This window comes from Ceratotherium simum, chromosome 34 (assembly GCF_057802395.1).
Source record: "Ceratotherium simum simum isolate JZ-2026a chromosome 34, ASM5780239v1, whole genome shotgun sequence".
NCBI classification, from domain to species: domain Eukaryota; kingdom Metazoa; phylum Chordata; class Mammalia; order Perissodactyla; family Rhinocerotidae; genus Ceratotherium; species Ceratotherium simum.
In genome coordinates, this window is record NC_141933.1 from 32,610,544 (window position 1) to 32,628,941 (window position 18,398).

The window sequence follows — 18,398 nt, forward strand, 5'->3', positions numbered from 1 at the left end:
TATTATACTGTTTTCTATTTGTTGCATTTGTTCTTTCTTTTTCTGCCTTCTCTGGTTTTAATTGAACATTACATATGATTCCATTTTTTTTTAATTCTTTCTTTCCTCTTTTTTTTTTAATTTTATTCATTTATTTTTCCCCCAAAGCCCCAGTAGATAGTTGTACGTCATAGCTGCACATCCTTCTAGTTGCTGTATGTGGGACGCAGCCTCAGCATGGCCAGAGAAGCGGTGCGTGGGTGTGCGCCTGGGATCCGAACCCGGGCCGCCAGTAGCGGAGCGCGTGCTCTTAACTGCTAAGCCACAGGGCCGGCCCTATGATTCCATTTTATATCTTGTCATAACATATCAATTACACTCTGTAAAAAAAATTTTCGTGGTTGCCCTAGAGTTTACAATATACATTTTTAACTAATATAAGTTTACTCTCAAACCATGCTGTTCTGTTTCACGTGTAGTGCAGATACCTTATAACAGAGTATTCCCAGTTCTTCCTCCTGTCCCTTGTGACTTGCTGTCATTCATGTCACTTGTCCACATGCTATAACCACTCAATACACTGTTACTATTATTGCTTTAAACAATTCTTTCAAAATTAAGAATAAAAAAATAAAATATTTTATTTTACTGTTTTTTACTCCTTCTCTGATGCTCTTCCTTTCTTTATGTAGATCTAAATTTCTGAGCTATATAATTTTCCTTTTGCCTGAAAAATTTCTTTTAACCTTATTTGTAGGGTAGGTCTGCTTACAATGAATTCCCTCAGTTTTTGTTTGTTTGACAAAATTTTTATTTCTCCATCACTTTTGAAGGATAATTTCACTGGATATTATCACCATATTATTCACTATATTCACTAAGTTGGTAGGTTTTTTCTTCTTTCAACACTTTAAATATTTCACTCCACTATGTTCTTGCCTACATGGTTTCTGATGAAGAGTCCACTGTAATTCTATAGGTAAGGTGATTTTTTACCCCCCTCTGGCTTCTTTCAGGATTTCTCTCTGGTTTCCTGCAGTTTGAATATGAAATGCCAAAGCCTGATTGTTGCTCCTGCGCTTTAGACCCAACCCCTGCACCAGGCCTCTTCCCTGTGCAGACACTTTTCTTCAGCTCTGACACCTGGTGCTGGGCCGCTCCTAAAGACAGAAGCCTCTTCACCCATTCAGGGCCTGCCTCCCCACACTGGGCCACCCGCCCTGCTCGGGCAACCTCCTAGCCCACTTGGGCTCCAATATCCTGCTTCAGGCTGTTCCTCTGCACCTTCCTTGGGCTCTGATGCCCCACACAAGGCCACTTCCATGAGCGGATGCCCTCCTCGCTCAATTGTGTCCCATCACCTTGCCCCAGGCCTTCCTCTGTGGAGATGCCTTCTTCACCACACTTCGGCTTCACTGCTCCCCACCAGGCTGCACTTTCCCTGTGTGGATACCCTGGCAGGAATATCACAGAAGGAATTCTGTTTTCCTCCAACCTCATCCTGTCTGGTGGCACTTGATTTCAATTTGTCCCATTACCAAATGATGTTAACTTGATCGGTTGATTAAAGTGGTGTCTGCCAGGCTTCTCCACTATAAACTTATTCTTTTTCTTCAAATAATTAGTAAGTATTTTGTAGATACAATGTAAATGTCTCATTCCTCATCAAACTTTCAATTTATCCAATGATTTATATCAGTATAGACTTATGGTTTTGTATTTTATTCAGTAGGTTGTAATCTGTTACTTTCATTGTTTGTTTTGATGCTCAGATTCCTCCAGACATGGCCAGCGGGAGCCCCTTCAAGCTGGCTTCTGCATCCTTTGACATGTCTCCAGCGTCCTCTGACTACTTTCTTTTTTTCTGACACAATAAGGTATCCTAAGATTATCTTGTACTTTTCCTGTGCCAGACCTAGAATTAGCCATTTCTTTAAGGAGCCCTGATTCTTTTAGTGAAGGATGGTATTTAAAAATTAGGATCCAGGGCCGGCCCCGTGGCTTGGCGGTTAAGTGCACGCGCTCCACTGCTGGCGGCCTGGGTTCGGATCCCGGGCGTGCACTGGCGCACTGCTTGTCCAGCTATGCTGAGGCCGCGTCCCACATACAGCAACTAGAAGGATGTGCAGCTATGACATACAACTATCTACTGGGGCTTTGGGGGAAAAAATAAATAAATAAAATTATTAAAAATTAGGATCCAGAGCCAGCCCTGATGGCCTAGTGGTTCAAGTTTGGCATGCTCCACTTCGGCGGCCCAGGTTTGGTTCCCAGTTGCAGAACCACACCACTTGTCTGGCCGTAGCCACGCTGTGGCAATGGCTCACAGGGAAGAAATAGAAGGACTTGCAACTAGAATATACAACTATGTCCTGGGGCTTTGGGGAGGGGGAAAAAACAAAGAGAGAGGAAGATTGGCAACAGGTGTTAGCTCAGGGTGACTCTTTCCTAGCAAAAAAAAAAAGGGATCTGGTCACTAGGCATGCTCATTGCTATTGACGTGTCACTGCTCCTAGGTTCTCTCAGTGGACAGAGCTGAGCAATATACGTGTGCATGTGTGTGTGTGTATGTACACACATTTACATCTATATCCAGTTCTCTCATCTATCTATAATATATAAAAATATACAATTTATTGAAATATAACATAAAATTCACCATTTTAAAGTGTACAATTCAGGGGCTTTTAGTATATTCTTTACATTGTGCAACCATTACTACTATCTAATCTAATTCCAGAACATATATATATTTTAATATTATATTTCAATATATATAACATATAACATAACAATTGAATATAATTTAATGCAACTATATATACAACATGTAATACAGAAGGCCGACTAAAGGACTTGAACATCCATGGATTTTGGCATCCACGGAGGTTCCTGGGACCAATCCCCCACGGATGACGAGTGAAGACTGTATATTGAAAATCATGAGTTCACGTTGATACTCCAACTCCAATCCCATAGCACAGGGTTTATTCTAGACTTCTTACTTTCTATATTTGTACCTCCCTTTTCCAATAGCAACAAACCTTACTGCCATTATCCTCAATATAATTATTTTATGAACCTCCTGTATGTAACCCATCCCCCATCTCTGCCACCACCTCCTCCCCCACACAGAAACTCTCTTACCCTGCTCAGGCTTTGACTCCCCAACTAGACCACCCCAAGCAGACACCTTCTTTACCTGCTCAGGCTCCAGCACCCACCGTGGTCAGACCTGCTCTGGCAGCCGTGGCTCCCCCAACTCAGCCAGGCATAGGTGCTCCCTTGCTCAGCCTTACCTAATAGTTTCAGGACTATATTGATCAGGGAAGAAAGAAGAAGGGAGAGAAGAGGAGGGGAGAGTAAGAGCGATGGTTGGGGATGCGACCACTGAGCTTCGGGGCAGTTTATCAGGTGACATTATTGTGGCCTGAATAAACTGCCGTCCTGGCTTTCACTGCTCCTGCTCTTAGAGTGTTACCTTGAGGTACAACCAGCCCAACTGGAACCAGCTTGTCTGGTTTTAATCCAGTGTCCAACTTTGGACCTGCCTTTCTTCACCCTTAAAGAGGAAAGGGATTAGATATTCAGTCAATCACCAAAGCCAGTTAATTCTACCTCTTAAATATCTTTGAATAGCTAACCTGGCCAGGGCAGTGGGGGTGGGGCCAGATTAAATCACGGATCGTATCCTGGTGCGTGAAAAGGGCTGGAGTTAGACCTAAAACTAGAACATCTGAACAAGAAAGTAAGCATATAAAGAGGAAAATGTAAGTCTTTTAATTATAAAATGATTTTTAAAATCAGTTCTCAGTATAAGTAACAAAAAGATTATATCAGAGCATTCACCATACCTAGCAAGCAAGTCCTAACTCAGGCTAAAATTTAACTATAACATAGAGATCAAGTAGGCTAGAAAAATGAGCTGAGGCCATGTAGGCTAGCTAAACACATCTGTGGGTTGAGTTTTGTTTTAACAAAACATTAGGCATTAGGAAATCTATTTTGTAGATGCCTCTAGTTTCATGTGTTTGATTTTATTCTTTGTTTTCTTTTTACTTATGAAAAAATCCAACTTTTGTCATTGTAAATTGGTACAACCCTTTCACAATTTGGCATTATATAATGAGAGTTATAAAAATATTCATACTGTTTGACCCAGTAATGCTGCTCTTGGTAATATATCCTAGGAGGAAAAGAATTGTAAATGCATGAGATTGCAGCCCTGGTTATAAGAGCGCTAGGTTAACAAACAGTCTAAATGAGCAACAATAGCAAAAGGAACAAGTAAATATGGATTATTCTGCAACCACTAAAATTGTAAATATGGAAACCATATAGCAACTCAGAAAATAGCTTATGGGACAATGTTACTTGAAGTAACCAGGATGCATATGTATACATATGCTATGATTCAACTATTTTAAATTAGGTTTTCAAAATGAGATGAAAGGGAAGCACATAGAAAAATCAAAACAGTCTGGTTCAATAGGGTGATTATAAGCCTTTTATTTCTTTTAAAATTTTGCTCTAACGTTGTACTATTTTGTTTGTGCTATAAATAAAAATTAAGGTGGAGTAGTGGAAAATTCAACTTTATTTTAGCTGAATAAAGAGACAGAATGGTTAAATTGGAAGTCAGAGTGTTCTCAGAGGTGAGTGATGAAATTTATCATCATCATCATCATTGTAGTTAACATTTTTGAGCATTTACCATTTTCAGGCACTGAATTAAAGGCTTTTACAATTTGTATCCCTAGTCAAGACCTACCTATAAAACTACAGAATCATATAACCAACTACCCAGTTGATACCTCTTCTTGAATGTCTTATAGGTATCGCAAACTTAACAGGTCCAAATGAAACTTCTGCTATGCCTTCCAAATTGGCTCTACCTACAGTCTTGCACATCTGAGCTGATGGCAACTCCATCCTTCCAATCGCTCAGAACAAAACCCTGGGAGCCATACACCCAGCCTATCAGGACATGCTGCCAAGTCTACCTTCAAAAATACGTCCAGAGTGTGACCAGTTCTCACTTCCTCCACTGCTGCCACCCTGGTCCAAACCATCTTGTTGTGCCCAGATGACTACAGTGGGCACCTAACGGATCTCCCTGCTTCCACCCTTGCCCCTGCTCCAGTCTATTCTCAACGCATGGAAAACCTATCAGATCATGTCTCTCCTCTGCTCAAAATTCTCCAACATCTCCACATCACACTCAAAATAAAAGCCAAAGTCCTGACAACGGCCAACGAGCTCTACCTCATCCATGCTCCCCTTGCTTCTCTGACCTTATCTCCTACTAGTCTCCCTTTCAATCCCTTCACCCAGACACAGACACATTAATACCATGATACTCACACAAACACCACTCATTCTCCTGCCTTAGGACTTTTGTCTTAGGACCTAGCACTCTGCTTGGAAGACTCTTCACCCGTATGTCCACAAGGCTCACTCCTTCCCTTCCTTCAAATCCTTGCTCACATCACCTTCTCAATAAGACTACTCATGACCATCCTGCAATACTGCAGCCTGCCCTCACGCTCCCAATATACCAGATCTCCTTACTCTGTTTTTTCTATACCAATCATCTCCTAACGTGCTAGATACTTTATTAAGTCTATTGTGTATTGCTTATATCCCTCTGTTAAAATGTAAGCTCCATGAGGGCAGAGATATTTGGTTTGTTTCAGTGCCTGTAGATGAATAAACTTAACCACAATGCTGCCATTCGGCAGAGCTGGGAATATTCTAGAAGGCACATTCCAGAGTCAACTACCACTGCAACGTCTCCTGCTCAGTCTTCTGGGAGAAAAAGTGAAGCTGGAGAGAATACAATAAACATGAGCTGCAGATGTTAAACCTTCTTGCCTAGGGTGTGGCCTCCTGGGCCCCAGTCATTTAGTTCTCATGCTGTTTCCTTCTGGAGTTCTTGTTGAATCCAATTGATTATACAAAATGGAAATTGAGTGTGGTGAAGTAAGGGAACAAAAAGCAGTAAGTCATTAGAACTTTAGTCTTTTCTGAACCACAAAGACTTCCTTGACTGGGAAGACAATTCTGTCTTTCTCTTCAGTCAGGAGGTCTGAAGACATTAGAATACCAACAGCCATTCACCATGACCACTGAGCCTGCCTCCTCTATGGAAGCCACAAATGCCAAATATCACTCTCCACATGTCCTCATTTGCAGACAGGAAGGACTTGGGCAAGTACTCAATGCTGGTTATGGCACCAGGCTAGGAAGTCTGTTGAGGGATATCTGAAAAAAGATTTATTCTCCTGATAAAAAAGGGACCTATAGGGGTCGGCCGGGTGGCATAGTGGTTAAGTTTGCGTGCTCTGCTTCAGTGGCCCAGGGTTCGCAGGTTAAAATCCTGGGCACAGGCTGATGCATCACTCATCAAGCCACGTTGTGGCGGCATCCCACATACAAAATGGAGGAAGATGGGCACGGATGTTAGCCCAGGGCCAATCTTCCTCAGCAAAAAGAGGAGGATTGGCAACAGATGTTAGCTCAGGGCTAATCTTCCTCACCAAAAAAAATATATGTATATATATTTTATTGCTGTAGCTTACATTTCCTTGGTTGCTAATGAGGAAAAACTCTATTGCCCATTTTTATTCATTTTCCTCTGTGAATAGACTATTTGTAGGCAAAAGCCTGTTTTTCTTTTGGGAAGTTTATTTTTCTATTGATTTGTAGTAGATTTTTATGTTTTGTGGATATTAATCTTTTAAACATGTTCCTAATATTTTTTGCTATTCTCTCCTTGTCTCACCTGTTTTCAAAATTTATTTATTGTGAGTTTTATCATACAAGTGCTTATTTTTTAAGAGTCTTCTTTCTATTTTTAAATGATATTTTTCTGATTTAAGAGATATATTGTATATATTCATTGTAGGAAATTGAAAAATATAGAAAAATTATAATGAGTGAAATAAAATCATTCTTTTTTTTTTTTTTTTTTTTTTTTGGGAGGAAGATCTGCCCTGAACTAACATCCATACCAATCCTCCTCTCTTTTTGCTGAGGAAGACTGGCCCTGGGCTAACATCCATGCCCATCTTCCTCCACTTTATACGGGACGTCGCCACAGCATGGCCCGACAAGCGGTGCATCAGTGTGCACCCAGGGTCCGAACCCGCCGCCAGCAGCAGAGCTCGCGCACTTAACCGCTATGCCATGGGGCAGGCCCCTAAAATCATTCTTAATACAACTGACTCAGAGAGAATTGCTGCTAACATTTGGTGTATTTCTTTTCAGTTTTTTCTCTTTGTCTCTCTGTATAGTCGTATATATGTTCTCTGTGTTCATATATATGTTCATCTAAATTTTCATATATATTTTTAATTGGGATAATTCTATATGTACACAATTTATTATCGTTTTTATTTTTAAATTTTCAAAAAAATTTATTTTTAATTGTGGTAAAATACACATACATAAAATTTATCATCTTAACCATTTTTAACCATATAGTTCAGCAATGTTAAGTACATGCACACTGTTGTACAACCAACTTCCAGAACTCTTTTCATATTACAAATCTGAAACCTCATACTGATTAAACAATAACTCCTCATTCTCCCCTCCCCTCAGGCCCTGGCAACCACCACTCTACTCTATGAATTTGACTACTCCGGGTACCTCTATAAGTGGAATCACACAGTATTTGTCCTTTTGTGACTGGAGTATTTCACTTAGCATAATGTCCTCAAGGTTCATCCATGTTGTAGCCTGTGTCAGAATTTCCTTCCTTTTTAGAGCTGAATAATATTCACTGTATGTATACACCACATTTTCTTTATCCATTCATCCATCAGTGGATACTTGGGTTGCTTTTGCCTTTTGACTATTATGAATAATGCTGCAGTGAACACGAGGGTACAAATACCTTTTCAAGATTCTGCTTTCAATTCTTTTATGTGTATACTCAAAAGTGGAATTGCTGGATCAGATAATTCTATTTTTAATTTTTTGAGGAATTACCGTGCTGTTTCCATAGTAGCTGCAGCATTTTACATCCCCACCAGCAGTGCACAATGGTTCCAGTTTCTTTGCATCCTTGCCAGCACTTGTTATTTTCTTTCTTATTATACTCATCCCAGAAGGTGTGAGGTGCTATCTCATTGTGGTTTTGATTTGCATTTCCCTAATGATTAGTGATATTACACATCTTTTCAAGTGCTTGTTGGCTACTTGTATATCTTCTTTGGGGAAATGTCTATTCAAGTTCTTTGCCCATTTTTTACTTGGGTTATTTGGGTTTTTTTTTTTATTGTTTTTGAGTTGTAGGAGTTCTACACATATACTGGATACTCTCTTGATTATGTGCTTTGATGCATAAAAGTTTTTAATTCTGATGTAGTTCAATTTATCTATTTTTATTTTTGTTGCCTGTGCTTTCTGGTTTCATATCCAACAAATCATTGCCAAATCCAATGTCATGAAGCTTTCCCCCTATGTTTTCTTCTAAGAATTTAATAGTTTTAGCTCTTCATTTAGGTCTTTGATCCATTTTGAGTTGATTTTTGTATATGTGTGAGGTAAGGATCCAGCTTCATTCTTTTGCATGTGGATATCCAGTTTTCCCAGCACCATTTGTTGAAAAGACTGTCTTTTCCTCATTTAGTAGTGTTGGCATCCTTGCTGAAAATGATTTAACCATATATGATAGGGTTGATTTCTGTGCTCTCTATTCTATTCCATTGGTCTACATGTCTGTCTTTATGCCTAAACCATACTGTTTTGATTAGTATAGCTTTGTAATAAGTTTTGAAATCAGGAAGTGTAAGACCTCCAACTTTGCTGTTCTTTTTCAAAATTGTTTTAGCTATTTGGAGTCCCTTGAGAATCTACATGAATTTTAGAGTGATTTTTCTATTTCATCAAAAAATGCCATTGAGATTGCATTAAATCTGTAGATCAATTTTGGTATAATTGACATCTTAACAATATTACATCTTCCAATCCATGAACACAGGATGTGTTTGTATTTACTTGTGTCTTTTAAAATTTCTTTCAGCAATATTTTATAGTTACTATCTTATCTCACACATTATAGAATCTTTTCTCATGTCATTAAATATTCTTTGAAGACATTATTTTAATATTCTGTAATAACCCATCGTGTGGATATACCATAATTAATTTAACCAGTACCATGTTTTGTATACTTGATTGTTTCCAAGTTTTCTCATTATAAATAATGCTGCTACAAACAAATCTTTTTACCTATATCTCATCATTTCCCTAGGATAAACTATTGAGTCAAGAGCATGAAAATATTATTGGTACATATTGCCAAATTATCCCTCAGCAATGCAATATCAATGTACAGTCTCACTATGAATATGAGCATGCTGTTCTTCCTCCCCCAGGACTGCTGAGTGCTGTAGAGGGCCTTACATGGCAGACCTGCCTCTACCATACTAACACTGTAGTTTACCCTCTCAAAATTATTTGTCAAATAAAATGAGGATAATTGGCATCCCTTTGTTTTAATTTGCATTTAATTAATGGCGAGAGAAAGCTTTCCATTTTAGACCTCAAAAGAGTGAGCATTCATTCATACATTTACATAACTAATACTTATTGAGCACTTACTAAATGCCAGCACTGTATTTGGTTCCAGTATGATACTAATATGAACTAAGGTCAGACCCTGCCCTGGGGTACATAGCAAGGCACCCTAGAATGAGTGGCAAAGCAAAGCATCTTGTTTTTTTTTTTTTACTCTTAAAATGGGTACATTTTATTATATGTAATAATGTATTCACTAAAGTTGATGACAAACATATAAAGTGAAACTGTATCAAACTTACTTAACTCGTTAATGAAGGAAACAGCTGGCTAATAAAGCTGTTTCAAAAAAGAATATGAGCGAAAGAAACAAATGTATATTCCCTGAAAGAAATAATACAGAAATAAAACTGCAAAATGAATACAAAATAGAGCGGTACATTTTAGATTGTAATCTCCTCACTTGCGTCGCTATAAGACAACAGTAATTTGCTTTGCTGTAGCTCAAGAATTCCTTTGTCACTGTCAGTTTTCTAGAACTTACCACCTACTCTGACAACTTTATAAAAGCCCCAAATTACAGCACCAGTTTTCCTTACAATTAGAGTTTTTGAGATGTGTAAAAAGCATGCTGGGAAAAACCAATCTTTTTTGAAGTCTTTTCTCCATTTTTACTGTTCTCAGCAATGATTTGGTTTTTACCAAGGCTTTGTGAGTATTTTCACTTTCCCACAGTAAAGCATCTTCTGAGAATGCATATGTTTGGGATGGGAATGGAGGAGTTGAGAGAGATCAGTAGGTTGTTACCATAAACATCTGGCTACCATACAGAAGGTATCTCAAGCCAATGCTGCTCCAGGTTATATCTCTAAGAGACAGGAAAGTGAATGTGTAGCTCTGATGGTCTGGAGTGAGATGGAAGTGGGGAAAAGACAGGCATACAGAACATCCAGGAGCTAGGAATCTCTCTAAGTCACAACCCTTACCCCAAATATTCATGAATATTTTGTATTCTATTCCATGATACCTCCACCTTTGTTATAAAATTAAGATATTTTAATATCTTACTATTCAGAAAAATTGAGGGTCCCAGAAGATACTCCCAATTTACCCTGTCACTTCTCCACCACACCACTGCATATTTTGAGGGATATGATTGCTAAGCGGCCAGCCAACTGCAGTTGAAGAAGCATAAGGCTAACATTAGGCCACGAGAGCTGAGATTCCCCTAAGGAGCTGCTGAATAATGTGCCCCCGCACCTCCCCCCACCGCCTTTAAGTTCCTATACAGTCAAACAGTTGGAACAGGACTCACTTGCCTAGGAAAGAGAAGCAAAGCATACTAACACGGTTGGGATATGGAAGGGAGTGAGGAGGGACACAGAGCTCCCAGGCAGCCCCAGGTGCTCAGGTCAGACCCCCAGGGAGAGTGACCTGCAATCCAGACCCGATCAAGTAAAATAGCTGCTGCCCGCCCTCCCCCCAAACCCTGCAGGTCTGCCCTGCTTTGTGCCCTAGTAATGGAGGGTGGGGCAGGGGAGGACACTTCTGCCACCTCAGCCAGGCCCCTCTGGGAGAATACCTGAACAGCAGCCAGTGGCTATGGAAATGAGTCAGGAAGGGTGGCCAGAGCAGGGGTCTTCAGGGAGGGGCTGAGGAGAAGCAAACACCACCAGCAGGGCAGTTCAGCAGAGTACCCGGAACCAGAACTTAGGGGATTTCCAGGGGATGGGGGTAAGGGTGGGGGCTGAAGTTCTAGCAATTTCATTGTTGGGCCCAGAGCCAGAGACCCAGTTTTCCAATGCTTTCCCAGTGGGGGGATGTAGTGAGCAGGGAGGGGTAAGGCCCAGAGCTGGATCTGTTCAAATCTGCCACTTACGGCTGTGTGACCTGGGACAAGTGGCTTAATCTCTCTAAGCCCGTTTCCTCATTTTTAAAATGCTGATAGATGGTGTAAAATAATTATTGTGTTGAAGAAAAAATTTCTGGGAAGTTTTGAGTGCCCTTGCCCTAATATAATAAAATCATACATAATAATAACATTTTCTTTAAACCTATGGTTCTCAAAGCAGGTGGAACTTCTCCAGGGGTATTCTGGCTTCTGTGGGAGCATCTTTAGATGTCATAACGATTAGGCGTGCTGCTTGGATTTAATGGACAGTTGCCAGGGATGCTCTTCACTCCAAAGAATTATCCTGGGTCCCTCACAATTTTTCCTGTCTCTCCAAACATTCCTATCAGTGAAAAACCTATTTAAAATTACCTGAACCTAGAACCTACCTTCATTTTTCATATAAATACAAAGCATCCCCCCAATTCTAATACACACTGAATTTTCTAGAAACACATCTTTTAGGTAAAATGAGAGAAGGCTGTAATTTGTTTTGTTTGAAATTTTACACTGAATTTTTCATCAGTTCAGAAAAAAAATCACTGACAGCCACAGTTCTCAGGACATCCAAGTCACTAGTTCCATACACCTGTAGCACTCTGCGTTTATAACGGTCACACCCAAGGCTCCAGGTCCAGGAGCCAATGTCCAGCTGTTCCATTGTCTCATAAAGTGGTCACACCTGAGCACTGACACAATGGAATATGTATTTTATTATAAAATACTTTCCCTTCATTTCTCTTTTTTTATAATTCAAGTTAGGACCTTCATATTTTTTTTATTATATATGTGAAGGGGTTATTGTATCAGTGAATTTTATTTCAGGATTATGAAGGAGATGTTCTGAAGTATGTGTATTTGTAAAAAAGGGATAACCCTATTGGAACTATTGCCTTCAAAGGAGAGCTGCCTTCCCGTAACATAGTGACAATGACACTTGAGGCACACGTGAACCGTCCTTCATTTCATGCAGCCTTGTCTGCAGTTGCGGGGTATACAAGCTGACCTCTGAGACTCAAGGAGATCCCTCTGCGGCTTATATAAGGGCAAATCACAGTGCTCTCCCTTCTGTCTGCCAGTCAACGATGCGAGCTTGAGTAACCAGATTTAAGTGAACTCGCAGGAATCAGGCTTCCCCAGTTTGAATGCAAAGCCAAAGCTGAGGATGAGGTGAGGCAAAGAAAGAGGGCGACTCCTCAGACCTACATAAGTCAGGCAGAAATTATGATCACGACACTTAACATCGCTGAGGCTTGTTATGTGCTAGGATTTTACCTCACATTTTAAATACCAATCATTCAATCTTTACATCAACCTTATGAAACAGATACTATTATTATTCCTATTTACACGTGAAGAAACTAAAACTCAAAGAATGAGCGGGATATCCTCAATGACACACTGCTGGTAAGTGGTGGTGACACAGTCTGTCGCAGTCCACAGCACAAGCTCTTACCCACTGCACCAGATGGACAACACAGCCTTCACTGGAGAATAGGAAAAACTTTACCCAGAACTAAGGAAATGCAGTGGAGAGAAATGCAAAGAATACTAACCTGGCTTTCAGGAAATCCAAGTCTCAGGCTTGGTTTTTGCCCCTGACTGGACCTTGGATATGGACAGGCAATATGACATAATGATTTAACAGTGTGAACTCTGGAAAGCAGACTGGGTTCAAAGCCCAGCTCTGTCACTTGCTGTGTAACCTTAGACAAGTAATTAACCATCCTGTGCCTTAATTTCTTCATTTGTGATACAGAGATTATAGAAAAGTGCCAAGCATATTGTAAGCATTCAGTGAGCCTTAGTTATGGTGTTAGTTAGGGTTGGCTAACCCACGCAACCTGTCAGGTTCCTTGGAAGCAGATTCTGAAATGGAGTTTGTGTTTACTCTGGAGGGTTTGTTCCAGCATCCCCAGGCTACTTGGACTTCAGAACCCTTTATGTGGCAGGACTTTGAATCTTTGTAGAGTTTATTTCCCACATTCTGGAGTGTATATGTCTTACCAAATCCCCCAATGTACTTACCAAAGCCACTTTGTCCTCATCCAGTTCAATTAACATGATGTCATCAGTAAAATGAATTAATGTGATATTCTGAAGAATGCCCACATGGCCCAGGGCCCTTCAGAATACATTATAATAGAGGATGGAAAAGAGTTACCACAGCCCTGCGGCAAAACTGTAAATATATACAAACTTATTCTGATAGGCTTGAAAGAGAAATTATTTATTAGACCAATGGCTGCATCATGTATCTGAAGCCATATAATTTACTTGAGCAAAGATACCATATCTTGTACAGCAACTGTCATTGAGACGACTATTTTTTCGCATTTGTGGTCATCTACTGTCATCCTCCAGGATCCATCTGGCTTTTGAAGAGTCTACACTGGAAAACTAAATGGAGATGTGGTCAATGTTGTATTGGAAGTACCAGCTAGTGCAATAAGACAAGAAAAGGAAATAAAAGATATAGATTGAGAAAGAAGAAATAAAATTGTCTTTGTTCACAGATGACAAATCTATGTAGAATATCCCAAAGAGTCGACTAGATTTTGGAAGCAAGTGCTGGAAGCAAGTATAGCAAGGTCACAGGATACAGGTTAATATACAAAAGTCAATTGCTTTCCTATATACAAGCAATGAACAATGGGTATTTGAAATTTAAAAAACAATATCACTTACAATTGTACCAAAAACTGAAATACTTAGGTATAAATCTAACAAAATATATATAGGATCCAGGGGCCAGCCCCGTGGCTTAGCGGTTAAGTGCACGCGCTCCGCTACTGGCGGCCCAGGTTCGGATCCTGGGCGCGCACCGACGCCCTGCTTCTCTGGCCATGCTGAGGCCGTGTCCCACATACAGCAACTAGAAGCATGTGCAACTATGACATACAACTATCTACTGGGGCTTTGGGGGGTAAAAAAAAAGGAGGAGGATTGGCAATAGATGTTAGCTCAGAGCCGGTCTTCCTCAGCAAAAAAAAAAAGAGGAGGATTAGCATGGATGTTAGCTCAGGGCTGATCTTCCTCACACACACACACACACAAAATATATACATAGGATCCAAATGCAAAAAAACTACAAAACTCTCATGAAAGAAATAAAAAATGACCTAAAGATATGGAGAAATATTCTGTGTTTAAGAAGTGGAAGATTTAATATTGTTAAGATGTCAATTCTTCCTAACTTGATCCATAGATTCAATGTAATCTTAGTCAAGATCCCAGCAAGCTATTTTGAAGATACTGACAAAGTGATTTTAAAGTTTATATGGAACAGCAAAAGACCTAAAATAGCCAACACAATACTGAAGAAGAAAAACAAAGTTGGAGGACTCATATTATCTGATATCAGGACCTAACTATAAAGCTATAGTAATCAAGACAGCATAGTACATAGATACAGAGAGCAAACTAGTGGTTGCCAGAGGGGAAGCAGGGATTGGGTGAAATAGCTGAAGGGGATTAAGAGGTAGAAACTTCCAGTTATAAAATAAATAAGTCACAGGGATGTAATATACAGCATAGGGAATATAGTCAATAATATTGTAATAACTTTGTATGGTGACAGGTGGTTACTGGACTTATCATGGTGATCATTTCATAACGTATATAAATGTCGAATCACTATGTTGTACACCTGAAACAGACATAATATTATATGGTATTGGCAAAAGGACAGACACATAGATCAATGGAATAGACTAGAGAGCCAAGAAATAGACCCAACAAATATAGTCAACTGACTGTTGGCAAAGGAGCAAAGCAATTCAATAGAGAAAGAATAGTCCTTTCAACAAATTGTACTGGGACATTTGGGTGTCTATATGCAAAAAAAAATGAATGTAGACAAAGACCTTACACTTTTCACAAAAATTAATTCAAAATGAATCTTGGAAGTAAATGTAAAATGTAAAACTATAAACTTCTACAAGAAAACATCCATATTTTCTAGGTGACCTTGAATTTGGCAATGAGTTTTTAGATACAACACCAGAGGCATGATCCATGAAAGAAAAATTGTGAAGTAGGATTTTATTAAAATTAAAAACTTCTGTTCTGCAGAAGACACTGTTAAAGAAGGAAAAGAGGGCCGGCCCCGTGGCTTAGCGGTTAAGTGCGCACGCTCCGCTGCTGGCGGCCCAGGTTCGGATCCCGGCAGTGCACTGACGCACCACTTCTCCGGTCACGTTGAGGCCACGTCCCACATACAGCAACTAGAAGGATGTGCAGCAATGACATACAACTATCTACTGGGGCTTTGGGGGGAATAAATAAATAAATAAATAAAAATTATTAAAATAAATAAAGAAGGAAAAGAAAGCCCACAGATTTGGAGAAAATATTTGCAAAACCCATATCTGATAAAGACATATCCAAAATACACAAGGATCTTAAAACTTAATAGCAAAAAAACAAACAATCCAATTAAAAAATGGGAAAAAGCGTTGACTCTACCAAAGAAGATATATAGATGGAAAATAAGCACATAAAAAGATGCTCAGCATCATTAGTCATTAATGAAATGCTATTTAAAACCACCATGGGGCCGGCCTCATGGCACAGCGGTTGAGTGCGCGGGCTCCGCTGCTGGTGGCCCGGGTTCGGATCCCGGGCGCGCACCGACGCACCACTTTCAGGCCATGCTGGGGCGGCGTCCCACATAAAGTGGAGGAAGATGGGCACGGATGTTAGCTCAGAGCCGGTCTTCCTCAGCAAAAAAAGAGGAGGATTGGCATGGAAGTTAGCTCAGGGCTGATCTCCCTCACAAAAAAATTTTTAAAAAATTAATGAAGGGCCGCCCTGTAGCGTAGCAGTTAAGTGCGCCTGCTCTGCTGCTGGCAGCCGGGGTTCGGATCCCAGGCGTGCACCGATGCACTGCTTATCAGGCCATGCTGTGGCGGTGTCCCATATAAAGTGGAGGAAGATAGGCACAGATGTTAGCCCAGGGCCAGTCTTCCTCAGCAAAAAAAAAAAAGAGGAGGATTGGCATGGATGTTAGCTCAGGGCTGATCTTCCTCACAAAATAAATAAATAAATAAATAAAACCACCAGGAGATACAACTACACATCTATTAGTATGGCTGAAAAAAAGTGATAAACTGGAACTCTTCAACATTGCTGGTGGGAATGCAAAATAGTACAGCCACTTTGGAAGACATTTAGGCAGTTCTTAGAAATGGAGATATTGTGGGGACCACCAGCATCACACTCTTTAGGTCTCATAGGAGTGGCCTTGTGAGGCCCACAATCTCTGTCATTACCCCCAGAATGTGACATTGGTTCTGATTTACTGTCTTGGCTGGTAGTTTTAGAGGCATGGCCTTCCCCCATGATAGCTCTTATCCTTAGGCCAAGGATACCAAATGAGAATTTATTGCAGAGTACTCACAAGATCAACCCTGTGGGGGAGTAAAGGAAGCAGAACCAGGCAGAGAGAAAAGCTGAACCGTGATGTAGCTGCAATAACTCAAGGGAAGCTTTACAGCTGGAATGATACTTTTGCATTATCCCAAATTGGGGCAAGGGGGCAGTACTTGCATTGACCCCTGCATCCATTAGATGTGGACTTGCTGACCCTGGAAAGACTTTGGGTGAAGAATCTCTCTTCAGCCAAGGGCAATTTCTGGAGAGGGGCTCAGCTAAGGCTGTCATCTGCCAATACTCTCAGCAGCCGAGGAAATGAGTGTTTCAGTCCTCAAGGAAAGGAATCTGAGCAGTACACCCCGACTAAAAAACTTAAAAAAAACATAGTGACTTATATAAGTTATAGGTTTGTTTCTCTCTCTCTCTTAACAGCCAAAAAGTAGGTGGGTCCAGCAGAAAGCAGAATTGGGGTTGCCAGGAGCTGGCGGAAGGGCAGAATGGAGAGGTGTTGTGTAATGGGTACAGAGTTTCGGTTTTGCACCATGGAAAGAGTTCTGGAGATGGATGGTGGTGATGGTTGCGCAACCATACAAATGTACTTAATACCATTTAACTGTGCACTTAAAAATGGTTAAGATGGTAAGTTTTATGTTATGTGTTTTTACCACAATAAAAAAAATTGGGGGGGAAAAATAGGTGGCTGTCAGGGTAGTTCAGCTCCTGACAATCAGGGATCCTGATTCCTTCCATCTTTTGGCTCCACTATCTTCTAGGTAGTTCTTCCCAAACTTTAATATAAACGCAAATCACCTGGGCATTTGTTAAACTGCAGACTCTGATTAAGTACGTCTGGGGTGGGGCCTATTTTAACAAGTCCCTTGTAACAAGTTCTGATGCTGATGCTACTAGCCAATGGACCACACTGAGAGTAGCAAGATGCCAGGGCACTGTTTTTGTCTGAATGGTCTAGGTTTTGTCACTATTGGGTCTGACTTCCAGCTCAAGAGAAGGGTGAAGAGAGGAAGTGAAGAACCAGCAACTTCCTTCTAAGCAAGTGAGTTGGAAGCTACACACATCACCTCTGTTTCCGTTCCACTGTTAAGAATTTAGTCACGTGGCCACACCAAGCTATAAATCTATTACTGCAGAAGACGGGGAAGCAGATTTTGGAGGATGACTAATAGTCTTCCAGGGATCTCATTCTAGATCTCAGTTTCTTCATCTGTTGAACCAGGGCCTTTGTACCTCTAATATTCTGGGGTTTTGTGACACCAGATGTCCTCAATTGTATAAACCTGGATTCCGTGTTTATTGTTACTTTCTTGTAATTGACAGGAAAAAATTTTGTTTTGAGACAAAGAAGATTTTTTATTACTTGCTTTCTTCTAATGAAAGTGCATTATTAGATGAACATGATTTCATCTAAAAGATTTCATCATTGTGAAGATACAAAATTGAAGAAACCAGAAGACAGCTGAATTGCTCTGCAGGAGAAAAATGAGAGATTTAGGAGTTTGGAGGGAAGATCCCAGGGGCTGTAAAGCTGACTGTAACCAGGCAGGCCTGACAAAGCTGTCTGAAAAAAAGGGTTAGAAGGGGAGAAGGCATCTGGTGCCCAGAGATG

General features: G+C 40.4%; 1 long non-coding RNA gene across 3 annotated transcripts in view; it reads right to left on the reverse strand.

Moving 5' to 3' along the window:
- Window positions 1-18,398, reverse strand: part of LOC147912672 (uncharacterized) — a 67,982-nt gene that overhangs the window by 18,097 nt on the left and 31,487 nt on the right. Inside the window, exon 4 of one of the 3 annotated variants that reach the window (XR_015549775.1) lies at window positions 13,563-13,798. The exons of the other annotated variants lie outside the window; for them this stretch is intronic. This is a non-coding gene — a long non-coding RNA (uncharacterized LOC147912672). Of the gene's footprint in view, window positions 1-13,562; window positions 13,799-18,398 lie in introns of those variants that run through there. 3 annotated transcript variants of the gene reach the window in all.